Source organism: Sceloporus occidentalis, unplaced genomic scaffold (assembly GCF_023333645.1).
Source record: "Sceloporus occidentalis isolate IW3139 unplaced genomic scaffold, rSceOcc1.0.p SCAF_3, whole genome shotgun sequence".
Lineage (NCBI taxonomy): Eukaryota > Metazoa > Chordata > Lepidosauria > Squamata > Phrynosomatidae > Sceloporus > Sceloporus occidentalis.
This window is the reverse complement of record NW_028316983.1, coordinates 229,508,856-229,536,196: the sequence shown is the minus strand read 5'-3', so window position 1 is coordinate 229,536,196 and position 27,341 is coordinate 229,508,856. Positions and strand designations below refer to the sequence as shown.

At 39.5% G+C, this 27,341-nt stretch overlaps 1 protein-coding gene across 6 annotated transcripts in view; it reads left to right on the top strand.

Moving 5' to 3' along the window:
• TRPS1 (transcriptional repressor GATA binding 1) overlaps positions 1-27,341 on the top strand; it is a 339,869-nt gene that overhangs the window by 243,048 nt on the left and 69,480 nt on the right. The gene's annotated exons all lie outside the window — the stretch shown is intronic.

Sequence of the window (27,341 nt, the reverse complement as noted above, 5' to 3'; positions counted from 1 at the left end):
ATTGGACCTATAAATCTACCCAAGATATTAGGGGCAATTTTGGGGCATAAATTTCTCAACTTATAGTTGAGTATATACGGTATATCTCTTTTTCATTTGGCTTCATGTTGGCTATTAAAGTCCTAAATCATTGCAAACACGATAATTTTCCTAAACATACAAACACACTCTTTTGACATCTACTGCTGTGATGTACTTTCCATTGCATTGAATGGGAGTGATGTAGGGTTGATGGTTTCAATTGATGCTACCTTTTTCCTGCATTATCATTAGAGAAGTGAAGCAGTGATCAGGAAAAAAAAGTGTTTTAAGATTGACTCTCCAGAGAAAGGATGAGAACATACTGGATATTGTGCACTAATGGGTTTCATTTTTTAAAAAAATTTGACTCCTTTTTCCATCTGCAGTATATGACTTATAAACATGTAAATGTTTAACAGTGTGCAAGCCATGTACCAAATAGCACATTTTACCAAATCAGCCATCTGCCTTCCTACTTTAATTAAATATCTCCTTCTTGTTCGCCCCCCCCCCCCCCCCCCCGTCATACACATGCTTTAAAAGTTTTGATTCACCCATTAAGGCATTGCTGCAGATAAACTGGAAAGGGAAATAGCTGCAAATTACCTGCATGTTTTGACACACCGTTTTAATTTTCTTTTCTATAAGGGATCGTCTGATATTTAAACTGCTGCCAATTTTGTTTTGTAGAACATGTGGTTTGTTCCTTTTTCTTTCTCTGCACCACCCCCCTTTGGTAATTCTCCTTTCAGTCAAATGGAATTTTACAGGAGCTTGCCAAAATTTTGAGTCGTGGGGACTGCTTCTGTTCTGTCAAAGATAATAGGAACTTGGACATTGCTGTTAGTAAAGGCAAGATTGTCCATCTCTCAATGAGTTTCAGCTTTCCTGCTCCCCTATAGCACACACACACTTCTTTAAAGCCTATATTTTTAGAGAAACATCCAAGAGAAGTAAAGACTTCCATTTGAAGGAATTCTTGTTGTTGCTTATGAAAGGGGTCAGAGATATTGGCTCTGATTTTGCTGTGTTGTTTTCCTTCTTGGGAGCCTGAGAATACAGAGCAGAGCCCAACAGAATACAGAGCCAGGTGCTAGACTAATGTTAGGGAGCAGAACCTGATGGTTAGCAATAACCCAGCGAATTCTCTTCCCCCACAACCCTATGGATGGATGAATCATAGATTTGGCGGTGGTGACTGCTTCAGCTGTGTTCATCAAGCATAGTATTAGGTGACTATCCTTCACAATACCTTGGGGATTCTGGTGATCGCAGCTGCTGGCTGAGTAGCCCTCAGAGATGTCATCTGACACCATCCTGTGCAGCACCACTAAAGTGTACAGAAGGAAGCTGCATGGTGGAAATGAGACAGAAGAGCTTTCCTTTATACAGTCATGAACAGTCAAACATATTAGTTTATTGCTTTGTACCAATGTACATTGTATTTGCATGCTTTATTATTAATTGAAAGCAATTCTTAGTCAAGTGGTACAGTTAACGCTGAACAGCTACAATACAGAAAATTTCTGCTTTCCTCCCTCTCTCGCTGTCTAATGCTAGAACTCACAATCAGACAAATAAATAAATTGATAGAATCTGAATAAAAGAAAGTACCTTCTCATACCTTATAAGTTATGCTTGTTTGGGGATTTACTGTCAGGAGGCCTGATAATGGCAACTAATATGTAGGAATACTTCCAAAGTCCTCTTTCTCCACATTTTTCACAGAGTTTAGTATTCCCAGTTACCAGAGTATCTCCAATAGATTTGTTATCTACTGTGCATATGTGGGAGAGGTTGTTTGTTTGATAGTTTAGAGTTCTTATTCATTTGTTTAATTAATTTATATCCTGCCTTTGCTCTTACACAGGAGCCAAAACAAGATGCAGCTAAAACCTATAGTGAAAAAGTTAAAAACACAAACAAAATTCTATTAAAGATACAAAGTTAAAACATTTTCAAAGACATTTAAAATATAGTAGAAACTATGAAAAGACAACTCCATCAAAAGCCCCTTCTGACACATGGAGTATGAGCCAAGGCCCTTTCTAAGTAGAAGAGAAGAGTGTGGACCAACTGAGCTTCCCATGTGGAGGGATTCCACAACCTAAGGAATCCACAATTCTTTGCAAAGCCTTCTGTACATATGCAGTTTTCTCTTTCTGCAGTTCTGTCTCCTTGTAAGTCACTAACAGTGTTGTTGTTGTTGTTGTTTTCTTGGCAGATAAGCAATTATATGCTTTGTTTGGGGTTTTTTCTTAGTTACAAAATTAGGGCAGTGAAGTTCCTTTACTTCCCATGACTATTCCCTGACTATCCCCTGCTGAAGAATAACTATACAAAACAAATTAACAGTATGGTAGTATTGGTCTGAATTTTTGGAAGTCCCGAACCTTTGTCCAAAGATGAAAAGATACGTGGAAGTACTTGGCGCTCTAGTTAGTTGGTGACCAGTGTTTTATGTTTTGGTTTTTAAAGTATGTCTTTATTGTCGTTTGGAGAAAATAATGGCAACCCTAATAGGACCCAACATTTCTTTTCCCCAACACCCAGAAATATGTTCTATGAAATCTAAAATTGTACCCATCAGCCACATCTAACATGGAAGAAATACCATTACTTTTGCCTGCCCTATCTCTCAAAAAATTACAGAAATACTCTGTAATTATGCACCAAGAGTTGCTGCAAAATTCAGGTGAGAGATTTTCATCTGGATTGAGGTGCAATGCCACATCTAGCATTAATGAGGGTAAGGTTAGCCTCATTAATGCTGGATGTGGCATTGCACCTCAATCCAGATGAAGAAACCCCAACTGAGGTATGCATTATATCCAGGATCAGTTACTGAAAGCTGCATTTTTCTTCTTCAGTGTAACACACATACAAGACACTTTAATGTAATTTGCCTATCTGCAAACATGCAATAAGAAATAACCCCAAGGCACCTGTGAGGGAGCATAGTATGTGTGTGAAAGCTAAAAAAAATTGTTGATCAGAATTTGATAGACTAGTTGGAGGTTCTGTTTTAACAAAAGTTCTTAAAGTCCTGAACAATGCCTGCCTGTTAATGCCAGTTAAAAAGAGCCTCCAGCTAATCTATCAAATACTTTTAACTAAAAGGAATGTTGATGTGATTGCACGGATGATTGCATGATTAAATAACATGGTAGTGGGGGAGAATGCTCAGAAATGTTATCTTTCATGCACGCAGTTTTTTTCCCTCCCATCTGGAAATCACTTTGAATGCTCTTAATAATAGGCTGTATTCAGATTTCTGTGTTCATTCTTCCTGGATGTGTACCCTGACTTAGGTCTTCTTTTCTCAATCAGTATTGATGCTAACTTTAACTATTCATCTGTTCAGGCACTCTGATGAATTGTCAGGTATTTTTCGAAAACATTGGGAGAGTTCAAGCTGGAGTCCTGTACTTGCTATTAATTAAAAATAAATTATTTATTTAGATACAAATTACATTAAATCTCTAGGCTGTTGAAGAGTTCTGTAGCATTTTGGTTGGGCCTAATGAAAGATATTATATTATATTATATTATATTATATTATATTATATTGCTTATATTGAGGTTTTTGGATTTTCTTCTTCAAGAATTTTTCTCCTCTTCCCATAGTAAGAAGGCTTAGAATTGTAACCCAGTCACTTTAAATACAGTATGTGTTTTTACCCCATTGTCCGTTTAATCTTAAAATTCCACAAAAATCAAATATTTCTCATGCCTCAAAAATTATTAACATGATGGAATGAGATTTATTAAGAGGACTAAGTCACCTTCTCCTGAAAGGTGATATCAGAGGAATGCTGTGATCAGTGGTACATAGTATGACAATTAGCATGATAATATTTCTGTGATTAGGCCATAAGTACTTGTGAATCAATAGCGGCCCTAAATTTAATTGCAATGGAAATTCTTTCTGGATTTTCACCATAGCCTAAATCAAGATTCCTTGTTTGTGACAAAAATCTATTTTCTTTAAAAACAGATGTTCAGTGGCAAAGAAGCAGGAAAAAGCAGGACATTGAATAAGTGCCTGATTAATTGGCTTGATTTTAGGATCATCAGACTGTTTGGAGAAATAATTAACATTCTTTATTTCTTACTGTTAATAATGACCAATTTGGGCTTAATGAAAAAATTCCAGTAATCAGTTTACTACTTTTTGACCAGGAAAAGGGAAAAAAAAAAAAAAAAAGGGGGGGGGGGAATTTAGCTTTTACAACCCATATATATATTTAAAAACCACCATTTATTCTTATGGCTACTGAGGCAATATAAAAGTTTAATACTATAATTAAAACTATAAAAGCACTAAAATAGCAAATACAACACAATACGAAAGAACATAATTATTCTTCACATATTCTTAAAATCTATTTTATAGCAGCTCTTCTATGTATCAGTTTATCTCCTCTTCATCAAATGAATTCCATTACAGATTTTAAATTCTAATCAAAGTGCTAATTTTCAATTTTCATTTTCTTCTGCACCTCTGTTGAGGCCTTAATTTTGAATTTCTCAAATTCTGAAAATTCCAGTATCGTTTGCAAGATAATACTCTTAAACTGTTTGGCATGTTTCTCCCTTTCCCATTTTCTAGTTTAATTCCATCATGTGGCATGATCCACTGAAGGATTGGGTCATTTCCTCCTAAGTCACCATATTTCCACTCAGTAGCCATCACAGTAGTCTGTACACCCATAAACAATACCTGGCTGCCTTCTGCCCAGGTCACTACAGACAAAAAGAATATACTATTCCATATGCCAAACACTTAAAACTGCTGATGTAACTGTTAATACTTTATCTGCAGTCCAATGGATGTGCATAAGACTTACTCATAGGTAAGTACATTTCATGCATAGCCTAAATCTAATTGTTAGTCCCATCTAGAGTAGTCCATTTAATTAATGGAAGCTGCATGCAAATAGACCCACCAAGTTTCCATTGATTCTCTGAACCTACTCTAATTGGGACTAATACTTGGATTCGGGTTATACTATAATAATAACTATTATTTTAAAAAAAAAAAATCAAGCAAGTGACTGAATGAAGTGACTGAATAAAATACTTCCAGAGATAATGTTGTATAGAATTTTTTTTAATGTATTGGATAAAAATCCTTTGAAGACCAAAAGTACTAAAAGTTCACAAGAAGCTTCAAACAGCTTCCATGTTGTAACACGTAGTGCAGTTTGTCATGAACTTCTTTCTCACGGTGTATAGGATTCCTGTGCCAATCTCTCACATTTCTAGTCATGGTTGGAACAGGCTTGTAGAGCAATCATGAAGTGAGAGCCATGCTACACATTGCATAAGAAACAAAAAGAAATAATTGACACATTTTGAAACAGTAATTGACATTGTTTGTACTTCACTTTTGACGTAGTCAAGTTCTTGTTTCCGACATCTTCTTTTTTAATCTTGGTGAATCCTGATGTTCCCCACAGCCTGATGTCATCATGGCTCAGGTATAATATAGAAAGATGCGGTATAATGTAGAAAAACAGAAAGGTATAATATTGTTATAATTTAGAAAGAATAGGGTTTTTTAAATATTGAATTGCATTCATTTCAAATTGAACAAGTTCTTAAGGTGCAGAAGGAAAGTTCAAAACATCCAAAGTGATCTTACCGTATATACTCGACTATAAGTCGACCTCATGTATAAGTCGAGGGCAAGTTTTAGGACCAAAATTATGGATTTTGCTATGACTCGTGAATAAGTCGAGGGTTAAAATTTAGGGGCGTATAGCAAAGGATCTTGAGGATGATGCAAAGCAAAACTATCTCAAAGAACTTACAAAATTCCAGCAGACATAACTCTTTGTGCTTCTTATTAAGGCGGAATGGATGAGAGAGTAGGGGGAGCCAGTGCTTCACATATAATACTCTTGCTTTTCATCAGGAGGTGGTTCCTTCTTTTAAATAAGAGTTAAGATACAGTACTTACATTGACTCATGGATAAGTTGAGTCAGGTTTTTGGGGTCAATTTTTTGACCTAAATTTCTAGACTTATACATGAGTATATACAGTACTTACTTTATATCAAATATCATGGGGGTATGTTCAGTTTTCTCCTTCAATCAAAACCCACAGAAGGATCCTTCCCTGCTAGATTATGACAGATATAAGCAATTTGATCTTTGTAAACCAGGTCATAACGTGAGATCTGTCAAGTAGACACATACTCGGAAGAATTATCTAACAAGCAAGAAGGCCAGGTAAAAGTCACTCTCTGTTACTGCAACTGTTGAAAAACAAGAATGAAAATCTGTTATCTCACTAAATGCAGTGAGCCCAAACCCCTTTAAATTTCTGCAGTTATTCAGTAATTCTTGAGTGTGAAAAATGTGTCCAGGTTTCCACTGGCATTTTTGAACATGGTGGTTCTATGTGAGGAGATGGTGGGATTTTCCTCCTTCCCTTGGGATATGTCAGTATCCAGATGAGATTTATAGTATGTTGCTTGTTAATCATCATTGAGGGCGCTGAGTGAACCTTGCGTTAAAAAATGAAGTTTTTATTGACTCATTAAAACCTACTTTGTCTGGTTTTCTTTTTGATAATTGGAAAATAGTTTGTTCTTCCTTTAGATAGCAGAGTTGAACAGGTATGTACATGTATGTTATGCCAATAAATCTGTCGCTGCACAGATTGTTCAGAATGCAAATTATTTAATGGAAGAGATGGCTTGGCAGGTTGGCCGTCACTCTATTCAATTACTAAACAATGATTTAGGGTGTATTTCATGGATGAAATTGCCTAACCTGGCAGGATTGGTCTGCCTGACCCATAAGAAAATGGGGCTTGTTATCATGTGTTGAAACGGTTATTCAGGAAGCTTTTAAAAACAAATGTTTTAAAAATACAAGTTGAGTTTTAAGAAACATTAGGTGAACTTAGTAATGTTGTGTTTAGATAAGAGGGTGGGAAACTATTAGATGAATTTTGTTTCATTTCATATATGCAGTTATATGTGCAACAAATGCAAGTGGTAGAAAAAGGGTGGTAAAGGTGAATGAAGTCTCATTTGGTGCAGTATCTTAATTTGATTTTTATAACACAACAGTGTCTGGGAACTATTAGAATCCACTCTGTAGTATATGACACGCATAACGGGATCACGCTTCCTGTGAAGGACTCGGTACGCAGTCTGGGGGTGCTCCTTGATTCGTCGCTCCACCTTACATCACAGGTGGATGCGACGGTCAGGAGCACCTGTTATCAGCTTCGGCTGATACGCCAGCTGCGTCCCTACCTGGGCCGGAAGGACCTTGAAACGGTAGTACATGCTCTGGTAACCTCTCGTTTGGATTTCTGAAACGCGCTCTAAATGGGGCAACCCTTGTACCATACCCGGAAGCTACAATTAGTGCAGAATATGGCACCCAGACTGGTTACTGGCATACCCAGGCCAGTCATATAACACCAGTGCTTAAAGATCTGCACTGGCTGCCTATTCGCTTCCGGGCGCAATACAAGGTGTTGGTTATTACCTATAAAGCCCTAAATGGCTTGGGCCCAGGATACCTCGAGGACTGCCTTTCCCCATACAATCCGCCCCGCACTCTCAGAACATCTGGGCAGCAGCTATTGAGGGTTCCAGGGGCCAGACTAGCCTCTACTTCTAAGAGGACTTTCTCCATCTCGGCCCCTACCCTTTGGAATTCCCTGCCCATTGAGCTCCGCTCGGCCACCTCCCTGGCCCAGTTCAAAAAGGGGCTGAAGACCTTTTTATTTAAACAAGCATTCCCTGATGCAAGCCCCGACCAACTTCTCCCTCCCCTCTACGTCAGCAGTGGCAAGCTGGCTGGAATGTTTTTATTGTATTCTGTTGATATATACGGTAATTTTATGTATTTTATGAATGTTGTACACCGCCCTGGTTTTATAGAAGGGCGGTATATAAATAAAAATTTTATTTTTATTTATTATTTATAAAAGTCACTGCATCATTGTTGTTGTTGTTAAATAGATGTATAGTGCACTCTCACAAAACAGGGAAGAATTCTTAGGGACAGCTGAGAGAAACAAAGAGCCAAAAACAGCCAGTCTCTCAACAGGATTGATGGGATGGGTGGCCTTATCTTCATTAGCTCTTCGGAAGACTTCAATTTGACAGAGAAAGTCCCAATTAATCCCCTGTCATCCTACTTTTTCAGCTGTTTCTAAAATATCCCAGTTTCTCTCTTTCCCTCCTACTTTCTTTCTTTGTTCTCAGCTTATTCTGTTGCTGCAAGCTGAATTCAAAGTGCAAAAATAGTTTGCACTCAGTTAACTCAGTTTCAGTGAGAAGAGTGGACAGAATTTTGATTCCAACTAAACTCTGGCAAAACCAAACTCCTGCAGCCTTTCTTGTGGGTTTTTCCTCATCATTAATTTCCGCCATATTGACTACACTCTGATGTTCCCTGGCCATCTTCTCACACATTTTACAATAAAACCTGTTCAGGTTTAAGAATATAGTGTGCCTCTGATTTAATTCATGAAAAAAATACCCCCAAGTTATCAAAAGGCTAATATGCCCTAATCAATATGAAAATGTATAGAGATGCATTTTAAAAAAAATTAAGATTCTTCTGAGAGTTGAAAGACCACTGAAATAATGTTGATTTCACTGCAGGCCTGGTGTGAGGATCTGGTATTCCCCAAGCATACTTGATGTTTCAGATGCACTATCACCCACCATGGGTCCACTTTAAAGAAAGAGAAAAATACCAGCCTAGACTACCAGCCACCTTGTGGGTCTAGGTGCCATTTTAATTTCTCACTATATCCTGCTTACCACCATATCATTTTGGGACTTTAAAATTGCAGCTACATCTAGAGATGTTTGACACATTGCTACTAGCCAGCACAACCTGCTGTTATGACCATAACACAGGGGTCGGCAACCTACGGCCCGCGGGCCGGATGCGGCCCGCCGAGGCCTTTCTGCCGGCCCCCGCGCAGTCCTGCCGCCGATTGCCGCCGTTTCCGCGCCGCTCCGGGCGCCATTTTATTTTTCAAAATGGCGGCCGAAGTCTCGCGTGACCTTTCCCAGGACGGGAAAGGTCGCGCGAGACTTCGCCGCCATTTTAAAAACCAAAATGGCAGCGGAGGAGGAAGAGGAGGGCCGCGCGGCCTGGGGTGGAGGAGGCAAAGGATGAAGACCGGCGCGGCCCTCCCTGCCTCCCCGCGGGGCTCTCCGCGGCCTTCCCCCGCCTCCCCGCGGGGTTCTGCACGGCCCCGCGCAGCCCTCTCCGCCTCCCTACGGGGCTCCGCGCGGCCCCGCGCAGCCCTCCCCGCCTCCCCGCGGGGCTCCGTGCGGCCCTGCGGGGCCCTCCCCACCTCCCCGCGGGGCTCCGCGCGGCCCTGCGCGGCCATCCCCGCCTCCCCGCAGGGCTCCGTGCGACCCCGCGCTGCCCACCTCCTCCTCTGTCTCCTCCGTCCTGCCCCCAGGCCGTGCGGCGCATGGAGGAGGGGGAGGAGAAGAAAGAAGAGGAGGTGGAGGAGGAAGAGGAGAGAAGAAGAGCAGGAGGCGGCAGCAGGAGGAGGAAGAGGAGGAAGAGGAGATGGGGCAGCAGCAGGAGGAAGAGGAGGGAGGAAGAGCAGGAGGAGGCAGCAGGAGGAGGAAGAGGAGATGGGGGCAGCAGGAGGAGGAAGAGGAGGGGGAAGAGCAGGAGGAGGAAGAGGAGATGGGGGCAGCAGGAGGAGGAAGAGGAGGGGGAAGAGCAGGAGGAGGAAGAGGAGATGGGGGCAGCAGAGGAGGAAGAGGAGAAGGTGGTGAGTGGCCAGAGGCCACAGGTTTTTTTTGTTGTTGTTTTATTTTGCATTCTTTTTAATTGCTAACAAGTCTCCTTGCTTTGACAATGATAGTGTGATGATGATGATGATATAAGCCAGCTTGAGAGGCATGGAGGCACTGTTTCTGAAGCCAAGAGAGTGTCACCTTGCAAAGTGTGTTTTGTGTGCTTTTAATGCTAACAAGTCTCCCTTGCTTTGACAATGATAGTGTGGTGGTGATGATGATGAGTCAGCTTGAGAAGCATGCAACTACAGTTTCAGAAGCTGAGAGAGTGTGACCTTGCAAAGTGTGTTTTGTGTGCTTTTAATGCTAACAAGTCTCCCTTGCTTTGACAATGATAGTGTGGTGGTGATGATGATGAGTCAGCTTGAGAAGCATGCAACTACAGTTTCAGAAGCTGAGAGAGTGTGACCTTGCAAAGTGTGTTTTGTGTGCTTTTAATGCTAACAAGTCTCCCTTGCTTTGACAATGATAGTGTGGTGGTGATGATGATGAGTCAGCTTGAGAAGCATGGAACTACTGTTTCAGAAGCTGAGAGAGTGTGACCTTGCAAAGTGTGTTTTGTGTGCTTTTAATGCTAACAAGTCTCCCTTGCTTTGACAATGATAGTGTGGTGATGATGATGATAATGATATGAGTCAGCTTGAGAGGCATGCACGCACTGTTTCTGAAGCCAAGAGAGTGTCGCCTTCCAAAGTGTGTTTTGTGTGCTTTTAATGCTAACAAGTCTCCCTTGCTTTGACAATGATAGTGTGGTTATGATGATGATGAGTCAGCTTGAGAAGCATGCAACTACAGTTTCAGAAGCTGAGAGAGTGTGACCTTGCAAAGTGTGTTTTGTGTGCTTTTAATGCTAACAAGTCTCCCTTGCTTTGACAATGATAGTGTGGTGGTGATGATGATGAGTCAGCTTGAGAAGCATGCAACTACTGTTTCAGAAGCTGAGAGAGTGTGACCTTGCAAAGTGTGTTTTGTGTGCTTTTAATGCTAACAAGTCTCCCTTGCTTTGACAATGATAGTGTGGTGATGATGATGATGTTGATGATGATAATGATATGAGTCAGCTTGAGAGGCACGCACGCACTGTTTCTGAAGCCAAGAGAGTGTGACTTTCCAAAGTGCCTTTTCTGTGTGTTTTTGGTTCTTTAATGGTGATATTGATATCAGAAAGCCTCTGAGGCAAGGCCAATGTAAGTTGCTGTGATTTTTACAAACTCATGCGCAGTGAAGAAAAACCAAAGTCCCTTGACCAAGTACACACTTCTGTGAAGTACACTTGGTCCAAGAACGGTGAAACCACCTTGACATGTTCAATATGCATAGCCATGTTAAACCCAAGGGGTTTGGTTATGGAATAAGCCTCTGAAATATGCAAGAGGCCATGTTACGTAAAGCCATGTGAAATGCACAACTGTGCTGTTGTGTGTGTTTTGGAATGCAGGTTGGGGGTGTTTGCCCAGAAAGGGACCGAGGAGGAGAGAGCGGGCACACGCCTCCTCCTCCTTGCAGGGCTTCGGTGGAGGCTCCGCCCCAGAGGGTGGCTCCACCCCAGAGGGTGGAAGCTCCACCCCAGAGGGTGGAAGCTCCACCCCAGAGGGTGGAAGCTCCACCCCCGGCTTCGGCCCCCCGACTTGTCTGAGGGATACCAACCCGGCCCCCGGCTCCAAAAGGTTGCCTACCCCTGCCATAACAGGTGGACCTACTATGATGCACTGTTGGACCAGTAGAGGGTGCTTTCTCCAGGGCCACCACAAACTGGATGAGACCCTGACTCAGTGTCTCAGTATTGATTCATATAGCCCTCTGTTTCATTTAAATGAAATTCATGTGGCATCTTAGCTCTTATGAACCTGAACTAATGCAGGTGTTCAGAATATAATTAAAATCAACATGTGAGGGAGCAAGCGTGCTAGCTGCATCCCCTTGGCTGTCACTGCCTGTATGTGAAGAGTGACAGTCTGAAAAGGATTGCTTGTGCATATAAAAGAGCTTCTCCTCTTTAGATTGTTGCCAGTCTCACAAGTAGAGTGAAAATGGAGGGGGCAGGGCTAGGCCTCAGCCTTCCTCATGTGTTGATTTTTACTACATTCTGAGTGTCTGAATAGGGCTATGACCTTGCTGTTAAACAGAAAATCCTGACTTGTCTGCCAGTGAGAGACAGATTGGCACATGATAACCGTCCTTTCTACTGATCCATTGAGAAGTGGGCTTATTCATTTTGGGAGTATTTGCCATGGCACTGGCTCATGTCATGCATGTCTCAAAGTATTTAGTGTGGTTTTAGTTACTGGGATTATTTACCAACTAAGATTTTCTGACAATGTTGTATGGAATGGCTTGTACTATGCTGAGAATTGTGTGTGTGTGCGTTTTACAGCCATTGGCCTTTTAAAATATTCCATTGAGCTTTCCTTAACTACACAAACCTTACATAATATTTGAACTTATATGAGTCATGCAAGAGACATTTTCTTCAGCAAAATGCCACCCTCTTATATTTGGTGGAAATAAGCAAAATTGCCAATGTGAAAATGGTGAATAACACATTATGAAGAAGGAAGAGCCCTCCCTCCAATCCATCTGCCTTGGTCCAGGCCTCAGAGGGAGAGAAGAACCACTGGACCTCATCCCCTTTCCCTCCACCATTCCCTTCTCCTTTTGTTTCGTGTCTTTTAGATTGTAAGCCTCAGGGCAGGGAACTGTCTGATTAAAAATAATAATTGTAAGCCGCCCTGAGAGCCATTAGGGCTGAAGGGCGGGGTATACATACATACTGTACATGTATGTATGTATGTATGTTAATGGTCCAGTTGCCAATTTGTAGTGATAAGTTAACTAATCGAAAGTATAGGGCATTTTCACCAACAAAATAAACACTTTTGTCTTGTGTAGATTGTGTTGCCATTGAGCATTCATAATCCTGTGATTAAAAAGTACCAATATGGTCATGATTGGGTAGGGAAATATACCTCAGCTCAACATCTGATCACTGAGAACTGATTGTGTGTACTGTCTCCATTGAAAAATAGTGGAGGTGTGTTTGCACTTCAAGAGCATCCATGTAGTGTTTGAAATAGTTGTGAGGTGTTTGACCTTTGGTGACACATTCACATATTCAGATCATAGGGACTGGTTCCACACATATTGCTGCCTGAGGTTATAAGGCGGACCCACTCACACGGCTGAGCAGACATGGGACATCATGCTTCACTTTTCCTGAAGGTAGCTACCTATGTAGAACATTTAGCCTAAGTGGCTTTGGCCTCCACCCCAAACCTTACAACCACTAAACATCCCGTGGCATCTAGCACGTAAGACAACCAACTAACTTCTCTAATGTTAGAGACGTCTCTGTTCATTGGGATGAGTATGCACGTGTCAAATCACCCTAGCACTCAAAGGAATGTAATTCAGACAGGGCCAACCAGGGTTTTCCATTTTGAAAAGCTAGCATTCCACTTTAAATCCATTTTCAAAATGTGTCCCAAACATGTGTCTCAGGTGCAGCTTATTTGTTTGAATACTGACTCTTCTGTGAACTTTATTTCTCAGTCTCAGTTCCTGGTATATGAGTTGCAATTTAATTTGTAATAGATTCAAGTAGGGCTTCCCTTACATGGCAGCAGACTTCATGGCCCAAAATATTCAAGGAATAAACAGAATTATATCATTGCTTCATTTGGGAAATCACTAAAAGGGTGTATATACAATTATTGCACTTTGATTCTGGTTCAATTACCATAGGTCTATTCTGTGGAATACTGGGATTTGTAGTTTGGGAGGTATTCTCTGCCAGAGAGCGCTGATGTTCAGGGGAGCATGGAATATTCCAAGTTCCACACCAAAGTACAAATTCCAGGATTTTTAGGTTGAACCATGGTAACATCTATTATCTATAATCAGATTGTGTAATGTGATATAATGGTGTTAGCATTGGCCAGAGTGGCTTCCCGCTTTTTAAACTACCACAGAGCTGCTGTGAAATGCAAGAATAACAGTGAAGCAATCTGAAGCTTTAAATTAGTTCTGTTTGTCTCTCTTTTGCTTTTTGATTTAGCCAAAATGAGTCTCAGAACTGTTGAGTAATTTGAATAAAAGTAATAGTGCATATACCCTCTGGTTTAAAATCTCAAAAGCAAGACAAAAAAGTAAAAAAAAAAAAGGGGGGGTGAGAAGAAAAGAGGGAAAAGATAAATCACAGGCTGCAGTTTTTAAAGTTATGCAACAACCATGCAGGGCTGTTGTGAGTACAAAAAAGTTTTGTAGAGTTCTTGGCCGCAAGAATTAGTGATAACATTGACAAAAAGTAGGAACATTGAGGGGGGAAAAAGCTTTTGGTTTTCAAGATTTTAAGCTTTAAAAGCATGTATTGCTTTTTGTATTGCTATTTCATAAAATTCAGTATTGAAACGGAGATGTGGGTGTAGAAAACCATCCAATGTCACCCTTTTATTTAGCTAGCCAACTAACAGGAACAGTATCCTCTGCAACCAAAGTTAACTAAAATTCTATTATTGGAACCATTTTTATGGTTCCAACACTTTCCCTTACAGAGGCTTTTATGTCTTGACAGCTGAGTCATAGAAAAATGTCTCAATAGATGCAGTTATTTTATCATGAGCTGTAATGACTGGAAAATGTTTCCTGTCAAAATCTCTTAAAGGTACAGAAGCCTCTGTCAGGAAAGCAGTCAGCAATCTTAAGACGCCACCTATCATCCAGTTTTGTGGTACTGTCTGGCATTGCAGTTATGCTCCATCTGCTGGTGCAGGATCAGATGAATACCTCTAAGAGAAACCTGATAATTTGTGTAGATGAGAGACTGTTGGAGACAGATTGAAGAAATGGAAGGACAGAGTGGATCTTTTAAAAAGTGATCTTGAAACCCTTTATGTGCAAAACCAAACAGAGAAGCCCAATAACCAGTATGAAAAACAAGATGGTTTAATTTATCAGAGTAGAAGCATAATATTTGGTCCCAGAAATACCATGTCAGGAAATGGAAGAACCTAATTATTTTAAAACAAAAACAATGTGTGCATGATCCAGAAGATGTGGTGACCCTTGTAACCATTTGGAATTTATATAGCTGCAAAGTAGTACATTTGATATAATTTGCAATTGATAACACACACAAAATTGCTGTTAATCATGTGCAAATCCTTTCCCCCCTTACCATCTGCATTTCTTACTATATGTGGATACTTTTATCACATATCACGGGACTGTGAGTAGTATGCTGCATGCAATGCAGCATATTAAATGTAAAATGGGATGGTATATTTCAACAAATCCATTTTTCTTTTAGATTCTGACATTGATGGATTGATTAGAATTCTATCTGGATTGCTTCATGCTGGGATCTGATAATGTGTATTTGTGCATACGGATTGAAAAAGATTTATTCATAGCTGAATTTCTTCATTTATAATTAACATCTCTCTGCTTGTTTTGATTGGCTAGCATATTAAAATTCCAAGCCAGTTGTGTAATTGCAGGTGGGTCTGTCTTCAAGCAGTCACCTTATTGTTTATATAGTAGGGCAGAGTACATGATTTAGCTACCTACAGCATTTCAAAAACAAAAAATAGGCCCCTGCCCACATGGAACTTTCAAGGTGAGAAAACTGAGAAAGGAGGGAGAGATAGCAAGAAATGAGTGTGAGGAAATGCAATTACATAATTTTTACACTGGTTGTAATATCTGTATTTTATCTTTTCTTCACAATGTCCCCAGGATAGCTCACACTGTGAAATTCTTAAAATACAAACGCTGAAAACGGAGGCTATTAGAACAGATACAAATACAAATCCATTCAGCAGTGAAGGCTTTAAAGAGGGTTAAAAGGCCTGACAAAATCAGGTTTTAGCTGCCCACCTGGAAGCCATGGAAAATGTGAATTTTAAAGATGGATTTAAGCGAGTAAAGAGGGCAGAGAAGGTAAAACCAACTCATTACTGTAAAAGTAAAAGAAGCTTCAGTAGCTGATCAAGGAAGTTCTCTTCTCCGCCCTGCAGAAGGAAATAGCTTAGTTACATTAGTTATATTATTATTGTGACTCTTACGTCTAATTTTGTTTTAAGTGATAAATGCTCAGTTTCCAAAACAGCTGTAAGCAGTGGGGAAGGAATGGGCTGGAGAAGAGCCATTCTGATGGCACCAACTACCAGACACAAAGACTATTATGCTTCCAGCAAGTGTGAGACTATAGATCAGGAATGGGAATATGTGGTTCTCCAGATGTTGTTGTATTCCAGCTCCCATCAGCCCTAACCAGTATTGGCAGTGGAGAAAGATAGTGAGGATTTCAGTACAACATCTGGAATACCACATGGTCTCAATTCCTGCTTCAGATCTTTCCTCAACTTTAGGTCCCACTGAGTTATGTGAGATCTATTCTCAGCAAAGTGTGTTTAGGATTGCAATCTAAGTCATATACTGTATAACTAATTGTACCTTTTGCTATGTAGTTTTTAAAACTAGTTCTACAGTTACATTTGGTTAGCATCTTCCCCCTTGATATTTAACATGGTATTATAACTTTTGAAATTTTGCTGAAATGAATGTCAATTTCACAGTATATTGCCTTTTATTACACTCTCAAGAACTAAATATAACACACACACTTCCAGGAACTCATAAAAGACCTCCCTTTTCCCACCCCCCACCCCCACTTTTTTGGCAAAAGAATGAGTTTTTAATGAATCCAATAGAAGAGTGTTTCATTCAGCTCTAGTGAGTGTAATAAAAGGTATTAGCCTACATACTGGTGTTGGATGTGCCTGTAAATTACATATTCCCACTGATAGTGTGTAATTATTTTTAAGCTGAGATTGAACATTCATTTGCAATTGTAGATATATCTTACAGCGAAAATGATTTGATTTACAAATGCAAGGTAGGGTATGTGAGTTTTCTCCTGTGTACATATACTTGGTAGAGAGTAGAACAAATCATAGTAGCCTTTCCATCAAAGGGACAGGAATTTAGATGGAATTCAGAAGACTATTTCTTGACAAAAAGGGAAAAAAATCTGCTTCCATTATACTTTGATGAATATCCAAGTCTGATACGTTAACACTATTGTTATATATACCTGTAACCTTTTAATTGGCTGGCAGTAAACTGCTGTATGTGGAGCTCCTTTCACAGCATTTGAGAAACACTGACAACTCCAGAATACAAATGCAAACTGAGGCATTTCCTTTTAGATATTTAATTAAGAATGTTGCTTTATTTGTCAAAAATGCTTATTTTTCTCACATGTGTTTTTGTTATTGTGTTGTTACAGTAATATAAAGTCACCCTTAGGAACTATAAGAAGCTGCAGGGCAAGTTAAAAATTAAGTTATTTGTTTTGCTTCTACAGTAAGACTACAGGGTTAAATCAAAATGACGTTGAGGCCAAGAAATCTGTGGCTAAGATATATGAGGTGGGAGGGAATAATGTAATTACCTGTACCTTTTGATAAACATCCCAAATGTTGCTTCAAAGGACAGATGTGGCTCTAATAATCTGAACCATTTGCATTTTTCAATTAAACTTTACTTGATTGCATTGCACTTGATATGTATACTTGAACCTCTATGTTAAATCTTGCACTTTGATAGAGAACATATTGTTTGACTTTGTTCTTATGATCTGACAAGCTTCATTATATAATAAACCAGTTTAAATAAATCTTAAAGGCATAAAAGTGTTCTTGACAAGAAGAAAAAATGCAACACACACAAATGATATATTAGTTAGATGTTTAAGAAAGATTCAAGAAGTTTCTCTCTCATTCTTTCTCTCTTTCTCTTTTCATTCAGATTTTTTTTTTTGAACATGTGTTTTGAATAAAGCTGTAAGGCATTTTCCAGTAACCAGGGTTGTATTACAAAAATGAGTTAAACTAAAACAAAAGGAAAACGTGTTTCAACATTTTATAAAGTATTGTCACACATTGTTGCACACTTCCAGCTGGAAGTAAATGTGACATTTATAATGCTAATTTTTCAAACCTAACCCTTTAAGAACACATACAGTATTACCCCAAATGATTTGTTCTTGTAGAAAGAGCTGGACTAATGAGCTACTCCATCAGGAATGCCATTGGATTCCGAATGGTCTTGAGGCAATCAAGTTTTCTCGGAATTTCCCTGAGCTTTTTTTTTTTTTTTTTAAGAATGGTTCATTTTAGCCTGATCTGCTACCAGCCACCGATTAACCAGGATGTAGAACATTTGACCTGGTTTATTAGCAGGACAGTGGCCCGGTACAGACTGGCACTTTGCACCGGTCTGGGGCTGAAATTAGGGTTATGTAGGGCTGGCCGTCCACATGCACCCAGACCTACTATCAGCGCGTGGGTGCCATCATTCCATGTGCCCATCCATATGGGGAATGTAACGATGACCTCCACGTGGCGCAGTGCCCAAACAGTGCCATGCTGTGTAGACGTCATTGTTCCACACAAGCGCACCAATGGCACCCCGCACACGCCATAAAAAGAACCCTCCGGGAGCTGGTTCTTTTTAAGGGCTCCTGGAGGCTCCGGTGTTTGTCTGCTGTGGCCTCCATCCAGGGGAGAAAGGGGCAGTGTCTGAGCCCTAAGTTGACATCATGAGACCAGAACTCATTTCACATTTCTACTTGCAAAAGCAGTGGTCCCTACATAGTCACAAGAAATATAATATGTATATGAATGTATTTGAAAGTAACATGACACAGCAAAAGCTATTGAAATGGCACATAGGTGTTGCATATAATGTAATTAGAAGTTCCTAAAAGCCAAGGACACATGTGGCAAGGACAAAGTGAAAAGGTGCAAATTGATATCACCTGAAAGTCATAGAGTGGACAGGAATGTATGATGCAATGTGAGGTAAAGATTGAGCCAAGTATGATATGTCAATCATAATGTATGTACACGCCCAGGAGGTGGCAACTGTATAATGAATGGAGAGACAAATGTCTATATAAGCAACAATGTATGGCAATATTTTTTGTGGGTATTGAGGAGTATAGTAGTGTGAGTTTTGTGAGTAGTGAATTGTTTTGTGCATAGTGTATATATTAGAATAAAAGTAGATCTTTTATAGAAGACTACTGTGTTGACTGGTGTCTTGAGAGCTGCACAAGAACCAGCAGACTTCAGAGAAGATTGGAAGACATCTTCAGCCAATTCTCAGAGCTACTGGTCAAACTGGTTGTTCTTCCACTGACCAGGGGGGTGAGAGTGAAAGCCAAGAGAAGAGCTGCAACTCCCATCACCCCCTAACATTCCTTTCCCCCCCTTTGTGATGCCTTCTAACATCAAGATTGTGATGGGACAGAATTGAATAGAAGTTTCCTTATCTTTGACCCACTTGGTTGTTAGGTGCCATTTGTTGGGAAGTGGAGGAGAAATTTGCAATATGTCAAGATCACTACTCTCTAATTCCATGTGGTGTGTTTTTATCATACCAGTTAAAATTGTGTTGGAAATTGCCTTGTATCTCAGCCTTGAGAGAAAGGCAGAATATTAAATAATTAAGCAAAACATCTCACATTAATTGTATTATTGACTATTACTGAAAAGGAGGAAGAATGAGGAGATATTTTGTTGTTTTGCCTATTTTATTTTTATCTTTTGTTTTATGATGTGTGTGTTTTTAAAAACATATTTTTAATTTTAATTAGGCAGAATATAATGAGATGATGATGATGATGACGATGATGATGATAGGTCTGTTTTTTGCAGAAACCACAAGTGTGTCTCATCAGCCAGCCCTGACTTGAGGGTAGCCAAAAGGAACCTAAATGGTTCTGGGGTTATCCATTTATTTATTTATTTATTTATTTCTGGGGACTAAACCAATGTAGTGTCACTAAGGTGAAATAGCTATTCAAAGAAGCACAAACGGTGCACTTCTCTCATGGTGCATGTGCCAACTCTGAACTAAACCCCATCAAGTTGGGCGACTAAAATGGTGAAGGGTCTGGAAACCATGCCCTATGAGGAACAACTTACAGAGCTGGGAATGTTTAACCTGGAGAAGAGAAGGTTAAGAGGTGATATGATAGCCCTGTTTAAATATTTGAAGGGATGTCACATTGAGGAGGGAGTGAGCTTGTTTTCTTCTGCTCCAGAAACTAGGACCCGGAACAATGGATGCAAACTATAGGAAAAGAGATTCCACTTCAACATTAGGAGGAACTTCCTGACAGTAAGTTCGACAGTGGAACAAACTCCCTCAGGGTGTAATGGAGTCTCCTTCCTTGAAGGTCTTTAAACAGAGGCTGGATGGCCATCTGTCGGGGATGCTTTGATTGAGAGTTTTTGCATGGCAGGGGGTTGGACTGGATGGCCCTTGTGGTCTCTTCCAACTCTATGATTCTATGATTCAAAGTTCAGTGGCACATACTCCCATCTAAACCCAAATGACATTGCAGCCTCTATCTCATTTCCACAGTTCCCTATAACATATGCATGAGAGTTGTAATAATTCATCAATTTTGATTTCAGACATAGATGATCCCATTGCCATGGAGTAGGCAAAATGTCCAGTTTACTTCCAGTTCTGACTAAGTTTATGTTTTAGTGTGTATTCGAAGGGAAGACAGAAATCAGCATCTGGATGTCAAAATGCTTGTGTATGTTTCTGAAAGAAATTGATAATGGAAATAGGTGGCTGAGGAAATAGAGTATCTAGCACAAGCAGAGGAGATTACTGAGCAATTCTGGAAAGGTATGCACTCTGCTAAAACTGGGAGACACTGCTAATTGTGCTGGATGTAGAGCTGGCCTCAGTTTTGTAGCCTGGTCATTTTGTAGAGCTTGACATGTCTGCTTAGTCTAGTTTGATCTTGTAGCTCTGTAAGTGAACACAAAAGTGTATTAGGAAAGTTAAGTAGATTTCACAGGTGTGTGAAGTATCTTATTTCAGATGTAGTTAAAACTATTCTGAGCTTCTCTTTATTTCATTGTCTCCCTCCCTCCCTCTCCTTTCTCTAAAAGTGTTTTAATTGCTTGGATATAGTATACAATGATCTCAGAAAGTGTTGCTCTTCAAAAGAATCAGAACATCAACCAAATATTTAATTGCATTCATTTCATATGAGAAAGTGTTAATGCTGAAAAGGGAAGCCAACAACACCTATGTAGTTATATCTTTTGTATTCCAAACTTTCTAACTACAAAAAGAAAAGAAAAGAAAAGAAAAGAAAAAGATTTCTTCCATTAGATGGATGTAAATAATTGTGATGGATGTAAGCAATGTGGTCTTTCATGCATAGTCTTTAAAACACATACCTGTTTAAATATTGTTACACAGATAAGGAATACTCAACCGGTATAAAACCTTTGTCTCCTTCCTGGGGAGATGCAATGCTGCTCCTCAGTAAAACTGTTTGTCCAGTTGGTGTTATCCTAATTCTTAGGAAGTTGGAATATTCACAAACTGTTACAGGCTAAATCTATGTTGTAGAGTTAATACAGCTTGAAAATACTTTAACTTTAACTGCCATGGTTCCATCCTGTGAATCTGGAGGTTTGTCATTTGTTTGCTGACACAGGTCTCTGACAGAGAAGCCTAAATCTCAAAGAACAACAATAATAATAATAATAATTTGTTTTATTTATATACCGCTATTCCAAAGATCATAGCGGTGAACAGCAAGTAAGCTAATTAGCAAGTAAGCTAATTTGCCCCCAACAGTCTGGGTACTCATTTTAGCGACCTCAGAAGGATGCAAGCCTGAGTCGAGCTTGGGCCCTTTTGCTGGTCTTGAACTCGCAACCTTGTGGTTTTGAGTGAATGGCTGCAGTACAGGCATTTAACCACTGCGCCACCAGAATGCCATACCACTGAGCCATGGCAGTTAAAGCTCTGTCAAACTGTATTATTTCTGCAATGAGCCATAGTCAATTCAAATAGTTGGTTACCATTTTCCTTGGTATATGACTATTAACAGGACCAGTCTTGAGAGTTCTGGAGCAGACTGACCGTGATTACATGTGAAACCCTGTGTTAAAAATTTAGACATATTGTTGTTTTTACATCTGTTTTTTTAAAATACTTTTTTTTACAGTAACAGTTATTAGTTTATGATCATGTCCTCATTGAAAAAAATCACATTTGTAGTAGGAAGTCTGATTAAGAAAAACATTTGAAGTTATTAAACAAGATATTATATATGTAAAGGCTGGTGAAAGATCAACTGGCTAATGTTCCCTTCTGGAAAGAATATAGGTGAGCCACATGGTGAAAAAACTAGCAAGCTTAATGTCACTCAGTGATTTGTTTATTGTGTTGCCCAAACATAGATGCATGAGTTGAGGTACTTAAACTTTAAAAACTTCAGTAGAACATTTAGAGTTGCAGTTCAGGTGTCCAAAGAAAAAAGGCAGACAAAAGTTATCAGGCAAATAAAAACAGAGCATATATAAGAGTTCATATTTCAGTGTCTAACACTCTCCAATGCTAGAAATTTGGGATCTGAAGGAAAAATTAATGCAGGGCAGAATTCTTGTTGGAAGACAATGCCCTTGTTTTGCCCCACCCCTTTAGCTACATCCCTGCATGAGTGCTTTCCCTTGTCTGATTTATTTCTCTCATAATAAAGCAAAGAAATAAACTAAAATTGAAGTATACATTCTTTATCTTGTTTTTTTGGACAGAAATACATCATCCATATTCAGATGGTGCAATAAATGTGGCACACGCCACTCTCACTGCCAATTTGGGCAGCTTGCACCAGCCTGCCACTCATACCCAGAGTACCATAGCTTGCTGGCTTATGTTAACCAGAACCTCCTCTTGTGTTTTAGAAAAGTGTTGTATTGGGCCAGGTAATAGTGACCTCTTCTGTCAAAATATGCTACGTTTTCAAGGGAAGCTGGTAAAACTAGGGAACCAGGACCCTAGTTTGGCACCAGCAGAGCTCCTGTTCAATCTAAAGCAATTGGAAGGGTACGGCCGTAAAATCCATATTGGATTTCCTGTTCTGTTGTGGATATATTACCTTTAACTGAATGATATTTACTATCCCAATCTCCATGCTAAGTAAAATGGCTCTACACTGTGACTAGCATGGCAAATATTACACAGACTCCTTTTCAGATACCATCCAGTAGATAGATTATTGTTGTTGTTGTGTGCATTCAAGTCATTTCTAACTTATGGCAAACCTAAGGAAAGCCTTTCACAGGGTTTTCTTCACACAATTTGTTCAAAGGAGGTTTGCCCTTTAAATCCAGAAAATTTAATTTTTTTTCAGCTTTCAACATGCATTCTCAAGTTACTTCATGCTTTATAGAGTTATGTGTAAACTGACTATATTGTGTTTGTCTAATGATATGTACACTTGATACATATCCTGAAATGTTGTACTGCTACTATATGTGATACTGTTTCTATTCGTCATGTTTACACATGGTTAAAGTGATATATGTAGCTAACCGTAAGAGTGTGTTAATGTAGAGCTCATTTTTAATCTTTCATGTGCATTCTAACCCCTGAGCATCAGTTTCTGGTTTGTGAAATGGCAATAAAAATGATCTACCTGAAATATTTGGTGCGAACGCAATGACAATAGAAGTTCTAAGGCCTGCTACAAATTAAAGTTGCAATGTAAGCATTAGTTTTGAAATTAGAATAAATTGGTTAAGCCTTCCAAGAAAATTCCATTTCCTGAATTAAAATATAGGTGAATGTATTATACTAACAGCTATGCTGTCTTCCTTTTGCTAATCTTGCTTTGCATTCAGAGAGGACGGTAAATCTTTTGAGTTGATTCATTTTGTTTCACCTGTCCAGGGTGTTCCAGAAAAGTAACCAGAGCTGTTTCATATATATTCCACCCTATATTGTTTTTGTTATTACGGTGATTTAATCAAATTTTTTTACTGTTTGGCTAACGAACACTATTTCAAACCACCGATGCATTTCACTCTTACATTTCATACCCCCAATTTCTAGGAGACTAATCTAAGTATTATCCTTGTTGAGTGTTGTGTCTGTACAATCCATTGAAAAGTTCTAGTAATGTTAAGTGTAAAATCTAACCATTCCAAACCATTCAGCAAGCTTCTTACATTTATATTTCAACAGAAATTTTATTAGAACACTAGAATGGAACTAAAAGGCATTGAGAACACTAATTCCTCTTGTTTATTTACACCTATACAAAGGAACTGTGATTAGTTTATCATCATGTGTTCATAAAATAAAATCACATTTGTAGTTAGAAGTCTTGTTAAAAAAAAGATGAAGTCATCAAACAAGATATTATAGCTGTAAAGGCTGATGAAAGACCAAGTGGCTAGTGTTCCCTTGTGGAATTAAACATGTCAAAACAACTTATACACAGTGGAGCAAATTCTGCATAAAAGCCAATAAAATTGGGGAAAACCTTCCAAAGGAAAGCATGGCCTCCTGAGAAACTTTTGAAAGCTAGACCATGATATTATTTGACTTTTCATATGTCCACTAGATAATATAAACCAACAATGAAATGTGTTTTTTTTTTTTAAATGCCCACCTTATAGGTGCAGTTTATCTTTTTGGACTTATAGCTGATGTACAAAGTGTAGTCTACATATGTAAGAGAATTTCAGCTACATTTTTCTCCAGCGGTAGTGTATAAAAATGAAACTACCACTTCAGGTAAAAGACTACAACCAGCATCTCATTGGGCAGGTAGGCTTATGACCTCTCTCTTGGCATTCACATTTACAGTCATGGCACCTTAAAATCTAGGCATCTATAGGGAGGACTTCCGTTCATCATACTGCAGCTCATTATTGGGAGGGTGCTATATGCAACATCTTTCAGTGCCCTACCTTCCAGTGCAGCAGGACTTTATCTCTTAGTATGATTGTCTGGATTTTAAGGTGAGTTAATTGTGGGTAAGATTGGGAGACAAAGCATAGCCACAACATAGCTTTGTGTCCGATGCAAGATCTTGGCCCACTTTCTAAACGCTTCTGGACATAAAACATAGCTTGCAAGTAGAAAACTAGTTCTCCAGGAGTTGATTTAGTACATTTTTCTTCTAGTTTGCCGTGGGTATGCACCAGAAACTAGAAGTAATTGCAGTAGCTTTGATCATGCCCAATCTAGATCATGGTATGTGCAGTGGTGATTGCAGTTGTTGTTACTTAACAGTGAGGTTTTTCCATGGTGGAGTATTAGGATGTGGCATCTTCCACCACTGTTCCATACTATAATGCACCAGTCTAGTGTTTCTTTAATCTAACCTCTTTATGCTACAAACACAAAAAAGTTCTGCAAAATGAAATGCTAAACCTAGGTGACAGAATTATTCTAGACCGTTCCATTTCAGATGCAGGCAGGCAGATTGTATTTTTTCATGTAGACAAGTATGCTAAAATCTGTCTCGAATGCTACTTCTCTTTGTCATTTTAGTTTATTTTGTGGGAGAGCATTTTTATTTTTATTCGGGCAATGTAAATGGGAGAGGAAGATTCAAAGGTACAAAAATGTGTCTGCAGCCTGAACTATTACAATCCAGAGTGCTTGAGTTTTTTACTTCATAGTGTGTGATTTGTACTATTGCTTTGACATTAATTATGAGAAATGTAATACCCTTCAGTCAGCATGAGAGATTTGGAGGCATATAACTAATTGAGATAAAGAGTTGGAAACAGGCGTCCTGCAAACTTCATATGATTCCCCCCCCCCCCCGGTTCTTTTCTTTGCCATGAGACACCCTTCCCACCAACTGAGGTTCCTGTCATGTTGCTGAAATTTGGCAGTGCCCTTGCGATATTGCAGTCATGCCTTCCAAAAAAAAAAAAAAAAATCTCACAGTGGTGTTTATAACCACAGTGTCAATTTGTGCTCCACTAGTAGAAATGATAGAGAGCCTGTGTGGTGTAGTATTGGACTAGGATTCTTGGAGACCAGAGTTTTAATCCGTGCTCAATCATACAAACCTAATGGATCACACAGGCTCTAGACATGGCCGTCAAAGTGGAATCACAGCACTATAATTGTGGTGTGTGAAAGGGCCCCTAATTAAAATAGAGTGTGAGAGTGACAGGGTAGAGCAGAAGTAGCATTTGAGACAGATTTGAAGCAAATAACAGGTACCACCATGCAGGTGTCAGAGGAGGCCATTCTGAGCATATGAGGCAGTTGGGACTGAAAGGACATGATTAGTACCCATAGATTAGTAGGATATGGGACACATGTTTATCAATAGCATGAATAGATTTAAGTTAGGAAAGTATCCCAAGTCACATGATATAGATATCATGTGACTTGGGACACCTTCCTAATTTAAACATATTAATGCTAATGATAAACATGTGTTCCACATCCTATCAATCTTTGGGTACTAATCCTGCCCTTATAAGCCCAACCTTAACTATGTTGACCAGGCACTGAGATGCCATTTGCTTTTGCTGGAATATGAGGATAACTCTTTGGGTGGAGAATTCATATTCAGACCTTCACACAATATGTCACAATTAGGTCTCAGAGAGCCAGGACATCAAGTAGTGGGGTGCAGGAAGAAGCACCTGGGAGTGCTACTCCATGCCCTGAGACAAACATTAGCATACCCTGTTCAGGCTGAATACCCACATATGGCATCTGGACTGCATGAGTTGATTATGGCTGTGGAGTGGACAGACTGCAAAGTGATGGTGGAAGTAGTTGATAGTCTTTTCCCCAAGCTGCCTGGAGGCTTCTGGAAGTTGTATTTGGGTGACAGGTGGGGACATTTTCCCCCAAATTGTGGTGCAATCTAATTTATAGATTGGGCATGACATACCGCCATTTTGGAAGTCTTCCATTCACAGTTTGTGGACCAATTGTTGCCCCCCCCCCCAATTCTTTTCACCCCAGGTGAGCAGCTGTCTATTCCCTTAGTACACTAGACGTCAACTGTAACTAACATTAGTGGATTATGTCTAAGCTTCTGCTTAAAACAACATATGGGTAAATGCAGCAATCAGTGTTATAAGATAACCAAGATACGGACAGGATGCATACTGACTTTAAGTGCTTTGGGTACAGTGGGGCTAGAGTTAAGCACACTTAAGTGCCTTTGAGAGCCAAGCATGCACTTGTGTCTTTCACTGAAACTAAAGGGAAGATGTTGTTTGCTGGACTGGACCTTACATCATAAAGAGACTTAGCAGATAGTAATTTAATTTGAAACGTTGGAGGTTAGCTCATAATAGATTACTCGTTTAGGTGAAATTGAGGATTTCAGACTGCTTTCATCTACAAAAAAGGAGAGATTTTAAGAGAGAGAAATTTAGCAGGTCTTGACAAAGATATGACTTGCAAACCCAAATTGCTTATTGGTAGGTGTGTTTATTTATTTACCGGTTATTTTAGTGTAAGATCTTTCCAATTTATAGTAAACCCCCTCCCCCACTATTCAGCCAATGTTGGATTACTTTGCTTTTACTGAGAAATTTACATGGACTTGCCAACGTAGTGGGATATATGCTCTCCCCACATTCAAAGTATATGGGAATTGTGGGAATTAATCCAGAGTCTGCGGTGAAAGCTTGC